This window comes from Bubalus bubalis, chromosome 9 (assembly GCF_019923935.1).
Source record: "Bubalus bubalis isolate 160015118507 breed Murrah chromosome 9, NDDB_SH_1, whole genome shotgun sequence".
In the NCBI taxonomy this organism is placed as follows: Eukaryota; Metazoa; Chordata; class Mammalia; order Artiodactyla; family Bovidae; genus Bubalus; species Bubalus bubalis.
In genome coordinates, this window is record NC_059165.1 from 61043195 (window position 1) to 61052705 (window position 9511).

Sequence of the window (9511 nt, forward strand, 5' to 3'; positions counted from 1 at the left end):
AGCAACAAGTCGATTTGGGGGAAATTAACCTAATCTGGGGCTTCCAGTTGGTGCTAGCAGTAAAGAACCTGCCTGCCAATGCAAGAAATGTAAGAGATATGGGTTCAATCCAACCTGCATCCCTTGGAAATGAGTCCAAGATGGCAGAGCAGAAGGACATGCACTCATCTTCTCCTGCAAGAACTCTAAAATTACAACTTGCTGCTGAACAGCCATCAACAGGAGAATGGTGGGTCCCACCAAAAAAATACACCCCCTGTCCAAGGGCAAAGGAGGAGCCCCAGCAAGACCATAAGGGGAGTGAAATCCCATTTAGAATCAAAACCCATACCCGCCAGAGATGCTTGGAGGGCGCAACAAAACCTTGTGCACACCAGGAGACCCCACAGAGACTGAGCTAGACCTGCCTTTGAGTGTTTGAGTGTCTCCTGAGGAGGTATGGGTCTGCAGTGCCCTGCCACAGGGGCAGGGACTTTGGATGCAACAGACCTTGGTGTGGCATAAGCCCTCTTGGAGGAGGTCGCCATTAACCCCACCATAGAGCCACCAGAATTTACACAGGACTGCGGAAACAGAATCTTGGAGGGCACAAACAAAACCTTGTGCACACCAGGACCCAGGAGAAAGGAGCAGTTAACCCACAAGAGACGGACCCAGACTTGCCTGTGAGTGTCCAGGAGTCTCCAGCGGAGGTGTGGGTCAGTGGTGCCCTGCTGCAGGGTCTGGGGCACTGAGTGCATCTATGGGTGCACAGACGTTTTAAAGCAGGTCGCCATTATCTTCATTACAGGTCAAACAACAGAGAGGGACCACAGCCCTGCCCATCAACAGAAAATTGGATTAAAGATTTACTGAGCATGGCCCCACCCCTCCCCAGTCTATCCCGTCAGGAAGCTTCCATAAGCCTCTTATTCTTATCCATCAGAGGGCAGACAGATGAAAACCACAATCACACAAAACTAACCAAACTGATCACATGGACTACAGCCTTATCTAACTCAATGAAACTATGAGCCATGCCTTGTTGGGCCACCCAAGATGGACGAGCCATGGTGGAGAGTTCTGGCAAAATGTGGTCCACTGGAGAAAGGAATAGTAAACCACTTCAGTATTCTTGCCTTGAGAACCCCATGAACAGTATGAAAAGGCAAAAAGGAAGGACACTGAAAGATGAACTCCCCAGGTCGGTAGGCGCCCAATATGCTACTGTAGAAGAGTGGAGAAATAATTCTAGAAAGAATGAAGAAATAGCCAAAGAGAAAACAATGCCCAGTTGTGGATGTGACTGGTGATGGAAGTAAAGTCCAATGCTGTAAAGAACAATATTGCATAAGAACCTGGAATGTTAGGTCCTTAAATCAAGGTAAATTGGAAGTGGTCAAACAGAAGATGGCACAACAGAAGATGGCAAGAGTGAACATCCACATTTTAGGAATCAGTGAACTAAAATGGACTGGAATGGGCAAATTTAATTCAGATGACCATTATATCTACTACTGTGGGCAAGAATCCCTTAGAAGAAATGGAGTAGCCCTCATAGTCAACAAAAGAGTCCGAAATGCAGTACTTGGATTTACTCTCAAAGACGACAGAATGATCCTTCTGTTCCTTTCCAAGGCAAACCATTCAGTATCACAGTAATCCAAGTCTATGCCCCAACCACAAATGCCAAAGAAGCTGAGGTTGAACAGTTCTATGAAGACCTATAAGACCTTCTAGAACTAACACCCAAAAAAGATGTCCTTTTCATCATAGGGGACTGGAATGCAAAAGTAGGAAGTCAAGAGATTCCTGGAGTAACAGGCAAGTTTGGTCTTGGAGTAAAAACTGAAGCAGGGCAAAGGCTCAGTTTTGCCAAGAGAAAGCACTGGTCATAGCAAACACCCTCTCCCAACAACACAAGAGAAGACTCTACATACACATGGTCATCACCAGATGGTCAAAACTGAAATCAGGTTGATTATATGCTTTGCAGCCAAAGATGGAGAAGCTCTATACAGTCAGCAAAAACAAGACCGAGAGCTGACGAGGCTCAGATCATGAGCTCTTTATTGAAAAATTCAGACTTAAATGGAAGAAAGTAGGGAAAACCATTAGACCGTTCAGGTATGATCTAAATCAAATCCCTTATGAATATACAGTGGAGGTGATGAATATAGATCCAAAGGATTAAATCTGATAGAGTGCCTGAAGATCTGTGGATGGAGATTCATGACATTGTATAGGAGGCAGGGTTAGACCATCTCAAAGAAAAAGAAATGCAAAAAGGCAAAATGGTTGTTTGAGGAGGCCTTACAAATAGCTGAGAAAAGAAGTGAAGCTAAAGGCAAAGGAGAAAAGGAAAGATACACCCATTTGAATGCAGAGTTCCAAAGAATAGCAAGGACAGAAAAGCCATCCTCAGTGGTCAATGCAAAGAAATAGAGGAAAACAATGGAATGAGAAAGACTAGGGATCTCTTCAAGAAAATTAGATACTAAGGGAACATTTCATGCAAAGACGGGCACAATAAAGGCCAGAAATGGTATCAGCCTAACAGAAGCAAAAGAGATTAAGAAGAGGTGGCAAGAATACACATAACTATATTAAAAAGATCTTCATGACTCAGATAACCACAATGCTGTGATCAACCACCTAGAGCCAGACATCCTGGAATGGGAAGTCAAGTGGGACTTAGGAAGCATCACTACAAACAAAGCTAGTGGAGGTGATGGAATTCTACTTGAGCTATTTCAAATCCTAAAAGATGATGCTGTTAAAGTGCTGCACTCAATATGCCAGCAAATTTGGGAAACTCAGCAGTGGCCACAGGACTAGAAAAGGTCAGTTTTCATTCCAATCACGAAAGGCAATGCCAAAGAATGTTCAAACTACCACACAGTTGCACTCATCTCACATGCACGCAAAGTAATGCTCAAAATTCTCCAAGCCAGACTTCAATAATACATGAACCATGAACTTCCAGATGTTCAAGCTGGATTTAGAAAAGGCAGAGGAACCAGAGATCAAATTGCCAACATCCTGTTGGATCATCGAAAAAGCAAGAGAGTTTCAGAAAAACATCTATTTCTGCTTTGACTACACCAAAGCCTTTGACTATGTGGATCACAACAAACTGTGGAAAATTCTTAAAGAGATGGGAATGCCAGACCACCTCACCTGCCTCCTGAGAAACCTGTATGCAGGTCAAGAAGCAACAGTTAGGACTGGACATGGAACAACAGACTGGTTCCAAATTGGGAAAGGAGTACATCAAGGCTGCATATTGTCACTGTGCTTATTTAACTTATATGCAGAGTACATCATGTGAAATGCTGGACTGGATGAATCACAAGCTGGAATCAAGACTGTTGGGAGAAATATCAGTGACCTCAGATACACAGATGATACCACCCTTATGGCAGAAAGCAAAGAAGAACTAAAGAACCTCTTGATGAAAGTGAAAGAGGAGAGTGAAAAAGTTGGCTTAAAACAACATTCAGAAAACAAAGATCGTGGCATCTGGTCCCATCACTTCATGGGAAATAGATGGGGAAACAATGGAAACAGTTTTAGATTTTCTTTTCTTGGGCTCCAAAATCACTGCAGATGGTGACTGGAGCCATGAAATTAAAAGATGCTTGCTCCTTGGAAGAAAAGCTATGACCAACCTAGACAGCATATTAAAAAGCAGAGACATTACTTTGCCAACAAAGGTCCATCTAGTCAAACTACGGTTTTTCCAGTAGTCATGTATGGATGTGAGAGTTGAACTATAAAGAAACCTGAGGGGAGGGAGGTGGAAGGGGGGGTTCAGGATGGGGAACATGTGTACACCTGTGGCGGATTCATGTTGATGTATGGCAAAACCAATACAATATTTTAAAGTAAAAAAATAAAATGCAGATTGCTGCTGCTAAGTCGCTTCAGTCATGTCCGACTCTGTGCAACCCCATAGACGGCAGCCCACTAGGCTCCTCTGTCCCTGGGATTCTCCAGGCAAGAATACTGGAGTGGGTTGCCATTTCCTTCTCCAATGCAGATTATCAAACCTAAAAAATAAATAAATAAATAAATAAATAAAAATATCAAAGCACATACACAAAAAAGAAAGCTGAGCACCAAAGAATTGATGCTTTTGAACTGTGATGTTGGAGAAGACAGTTGAGGCTCCCTTGAACTGCAAGGAGATCAAACCAGTCAATCCTAAAGGAAATCAGACCTGAATATTCATTGGAAGGACTAATGCTGAAGCTGAAACTCCAATACTTTGGCCACCTGATACAAAGAACTAACTCATTAGAAAAGACCCTGATGCTGGAAAAGATTGAAGGCAGGAGAAGGGATGACAGAGAATAAGATGGTTGGATGGCATCATCAACTCAATGGACAGGACTTTGAGCAAGCTCTGGGAGTTGGTGATGGACAGGGAAGCCTGGTGTGCTGCAGTCCATGATGTCCCAAAGAGTCGGACACGACTGAGTGACTGAACTGAACTGAACCTAATCTGGGGTTCAGTGACCCAAGGAAGTCTCCTTTATGCTGTGACCCACTCTTGCCAGACTTTTTCACTCACTTCTCCACCCAAACTCCACCCTTTATCAAGGTCAGTAATGACCTCCATGATGCCAAATCCAGTGATCAGTCTCTGCCCACAGTTGACTTGTACCATCAGCAGTGTTTAGTCACTCTCCCCCTTAAAATACCATCTCCATTGGATCTCCAAGCACTAGGCTCTTCTGATTTTCCTTCAGTCTCCCTGAATACAACTTCGGAGTCTTCTGTATTAATTTCCTCTACATCTTCGCAACCTCTAAATAGTTTCCAGAGTTCTCAAAGTGCAGTCTAAGAACTCCTGAAACCTTTCCAAGGGATTGTAAGATAAAATCTATTTTAATAGTAATACTAAAATAGCATTTGCTTTTTCCATTCACAATCTCTTATGGAGTAGAGTGTTCTACAGGTTGCGTGCATGCTCAGTCGCTAATTAGTGTCCGACTCTTTGTGACCCCATGAATTATAGCCCACCAGGCTCCTCTGTCCATGGGATTTCCCAGGCAAGAACACTGGAGTGGGTTGTTATTTTCTACTTCAGGGAATCTTCCTGACCTAGGGATCGAACCTGGGTCTCCTGCATTGGCAGGCAAATTCTTTACCACTGAGCCAGCTGGGAAGCAGTCTATAGGTTACATGATGTATAATATGGTATCACTCAGAATGCAGAAGCAGATACAAGAATCCAGCTACCTTTCATTAAGCCAGACATTTAAAAAATTTGCAAAAATGCAAAACAATTACATTTCTCCCCTTGAATTTTCTTTTGTTTTAGAAAACACTGTTATTTTTCTTTTTAAAAATACTGTTTACTTTAAACTAATGCCTATAAAAGCAGATCTGCCAAAATAAACTTTAAGACTTTCTATACTAAAAAAAAAAGCTATTTATGATAACATGCACTACTACAGTCAATACTGATAGATAAACTCCCATAAAGAAAAGCTCTTCAAGATCCTCAAAAAATTTTAAGAGTGTAAAAGGATCTTGAGACTTAAAAGTTTAAGAACTGCTGTTAAGAGTGTCCCAGGACTCCATCCTTCAACTTCTTTTTCTGTCTACCATCAATCCACTGGTGATCTCATCCAATCTTTTTGCTTTAAATATGCTGGCAACTGTAGGTTTGTATTTCAACCTGAACCTTTCCCTCTGAATTCTAAACTTGCAGACCGAGCTCCCTACTTGATACCATCATAAGAATATCCAGAAGGCACTTAGGCATCTCACACTGTATATCTATGTGTCCAAAGCTGATTTCCTGAAACCTCTGTCCAAACCTACCAATCTAACAATTTTCTTCATTTCATAAATTGCAATCCCATTCTTTAGTTGTTTAAGCCAAAACTTTGGAGTCATCTTTGACTATTTTATTTCATGCACACATTTCATATTTGATTCCTCAGCAAATCCTGTGCCTCTTTCTTCAACATATATTTGGAATCTACCAACTTTTTACCATCTCCAGTGTTACCATCCTGAGTCAAGCTATCATCATCACTTAGCTTGAATTTCATGTGCGTGCAACCTCAGTCACATCTGACTCTTTGCAATCCCGTGAACTGTAGCCCTCCAGGCTCCTCCATGGGATTATCCCAGCAAGGATACTGGAGTGGGTTGCCATTTCCTCCTCCAGGGGATCTTCCCGACCCAGGGATTGAACCTGCGGCTCCTGCATTGGCAGGCAGATTCTTTACCACCTGGGAATTTAACAGGAGACTCCTAACTAGTCTTCCTACGTCAGCCTTTGCCTCCCTCAGTCTTTTCTCAATTCAGTAGCTGGGGTGATTCTATTAAAAAATTTAATAAATCCAAACATGTCACTACTACTCTACCCCAAACCCTCCAGTGGCTCCTGTCTCAGACTAAAAGGCAAATTCCATATAAGGGCCTCCAGAGCTCACCTGCCCCCACACACCCCTATGACACACTGGCCTCTTTACTAATCCTGGAACACTTGGAGGCAGGCTCTCGCCTTAGGGCCTTTGCTTTCTGCCCGGAATGTTCTCCTTCAAATAGCTGCCTGACTCACTCCTTCACCTCCCCCAGGTCTTTTGCTCAGCTTTCACTTTCTTGGTGAGGCTTCTTCTTGGCCACAGTATCTAAAATTGCATTCCCTCCCCCCAGCATCCCATCCCTCCTTCACTGCTTTATTTTCCTCCTTAGGATGTATCACCATCTTACATATAAAATCATATAGTATATATTTATACATATATTTTCATAATTATTGTTTTCTCCTGTCTAACTCTCACTAGAATTTAAGCCCCATGAGGGTTAGACTTTTTGTCTGTTTTCTTTAGTGCTATATCCCTGGTACCTGGAATATACTTCTAGCAGAGGACCTGAAGGACATGGTGGTGGTGGTGGTTTAGTTGCCAAGTCATATTCAACTCTTGCAACCCCATGAACTGTCCAGGCTCCTCTGTCCATGGGATTCTCCAGGCAAGAATACTGGAGTGGGTTACCATTTCCTTTTCCAACATAGCAGGTCCCTCAATATACATTTGTTAAATACATGAAAGAAAGAATGCATGAGATATATAGAAAAGTCATTGACTGTATGGATAGGGAAGGAAGGAAAGAGTAATTCTAGACAAGGGACAAGCAAGTTTGACAGCCCCAAATCCCACTACTGGAAAAGAAGTTCTGTGATTTGGGAGCAGTAAAGCAGGCAGAGGCCAAACTGGAGAAGGCTTTGTGAGGCTTCAGACTTGATTGTGAGGGAATGGGGACCACAGAGGATTTCAAACAAAGAGGTAAGTTGATCACATTTTGGGTTTTTTTTTTAATTCATTTTGCAAAAATGCAGATTGTAAAGCAATGCACATAATATCCCATTTATGTTTGAACACTGTATACATATTTGTTTTAATGCTCTTTTCTCACATCATCTGAGCCATTTAAATCCCACCATCTGTTCAAAACCTCCAGGTCTTCCCATCTCACTCTAAAGAGTGGTCTTGCCCAGCAACCTCAAACCCGTCTTTGGCTTTTCCCTTCTATCTTTCCACTCCCACCTACACTGGAGTCCTAGACATTCCCATAACACAATGAAGCACTTTCCCTCCTCAGGGCCTTTTCATTTCCCGTTTCTTCTGCTTGGAATAGTCTCCCAGATAGCTCCTTAGCTCACTCCATGGCTTCACCAAGATCTGTGTTCAAATATCATCTTGTTTAAGAGGCTTTCCCTAGTAAAATAACACTAGCACCCTTTCTTCCCCTCTCCATTTTATTTCTTAGCACTTGTCACCACCTAACATATTAGGGGTTTCAACATCTCCTGGTCACAGAGACCTTCCCTGACCACATCCTCTACACCCCAGTCCCTCTCCACCCATGTTACTACACTCTCTTACTTACAGCACTTATCCCTTCTCTAGAATTGTCCTGTCTAATGACTTCTTTTATTTATTAATAATTTTATGTATTTATTTATTTTTGCTGTGCTTATTCATCCTTGCTGCACAGGCTTTCTCTAATTGCAGTGAGCAGGGGCTACTCTTTGTTGTAGCGCATGGACTTCTCATTGCAGTGGCTTCTCTTCTTGTGGAGAACAGGCTCTAGTGCACACAGGCTTCAGTAGTTGTGGCACATAGGCTCTAGAGAACAGGCTCAATGGTTGTGGTACATGGGCTGAGTTGCTCTGGGGCATGTGGGATCTTCCCAGACCAGGGATCGAACCCATGTCTCCTGCACTCCGGCAGGCAGATTCTTTACTACTGAGCCACCAAGGAAACCCCTGATTTATTTTCTATTTCCTCTATTATATTATAAACTGCATGAAGATAGGAATCTTGTCTGACATTTTTTACTTCTCTGCTCAAATAATTTAGCACAGTGCCTGGAAGATAAAATACACTTTAAAAATATTCGGAGAAAGAATGAGTGGCCATAGATATAGAAGGAAAGCCAAGTGTCATTAAAGTCAAGGACTTGTCCACTATTGTCAGTTGATGGTATTTGGGTTGAAACTTCACCTTTCAACTTCAGGTTGATTAACGTGCATCAAGGATGTTAAGAGGACTTCTATGGTGGTTGAGTGGATAAGAATCAACCTGCCAATGCAGGAGAAATGGATTCCTGGTCCAGGAAGATTCCATGTGCTTGGTCCAGGATGATTTCACATGCCTGGTCCAGGAAGATTCCACATGCCTTGGAGCAACTAAGCTTGTGCTCTACAACTACTGAGCCTGCGTACCTAGAGCCTGTGCTCTACAACAAGAGAAGCCATCGCAATGAGAATCCTGCATGCTGCAATGAAGAGTAGCACCCACTTGCCACAACTAGAGAAAAGCCCACGCAAAACATGAAGACCTGGCACAGCCAAAAATAAAAGATAATAAATTAATTAATAAAAAATAATAGTTCTAAGAAAGAAAGAAAGTGAAGTTGCTCAGTCATGTCCGACTCTTTGCAACCCCATGGACTGTAGCCTAACAGACTCCTCCGTCCATGGGATTTTCTAGGCAAGAATACTGGAGTGGGTTGCCATTTCCTTCTGCAGGAGATCTTCCCGACCCAGGGATTGAACCCGGGTCTCCTGCATTGTAGGCAGATACTTTACCATCTAAGCCACCAGGGAAGTCTAATAGTTCTAAACAAAACCCCCCAAAACAGTATGTTAAGGAAAAAATAGTCCAAAAAAGTCAATCAGAAAGACTTAATGGAGTATTATGAAAAGTAACATAAAATAATGTCAAAATGTCAATAAAGATGAACCATGAGAGATCATTTTAAAGATTTTCTACATTACATTGTGGTGTTGTTGAGTTGCTAAGTTGTGTCCGACTCTTTGCGGCCCCATAGACTGCAATACGCCAACCTTCCCTGTCCATCACTATCTTCCAGAGTTTGCTCAAATTCACATCCATTGGCCAATGATGCTATCCAACCATTTCATCCTCTGTCACCCCCTTCTCCTTATGCCCTCAATCTTTCCCAGCATCACAGTCTTTTCCAGTGAGTCGGCTCTTCGCAT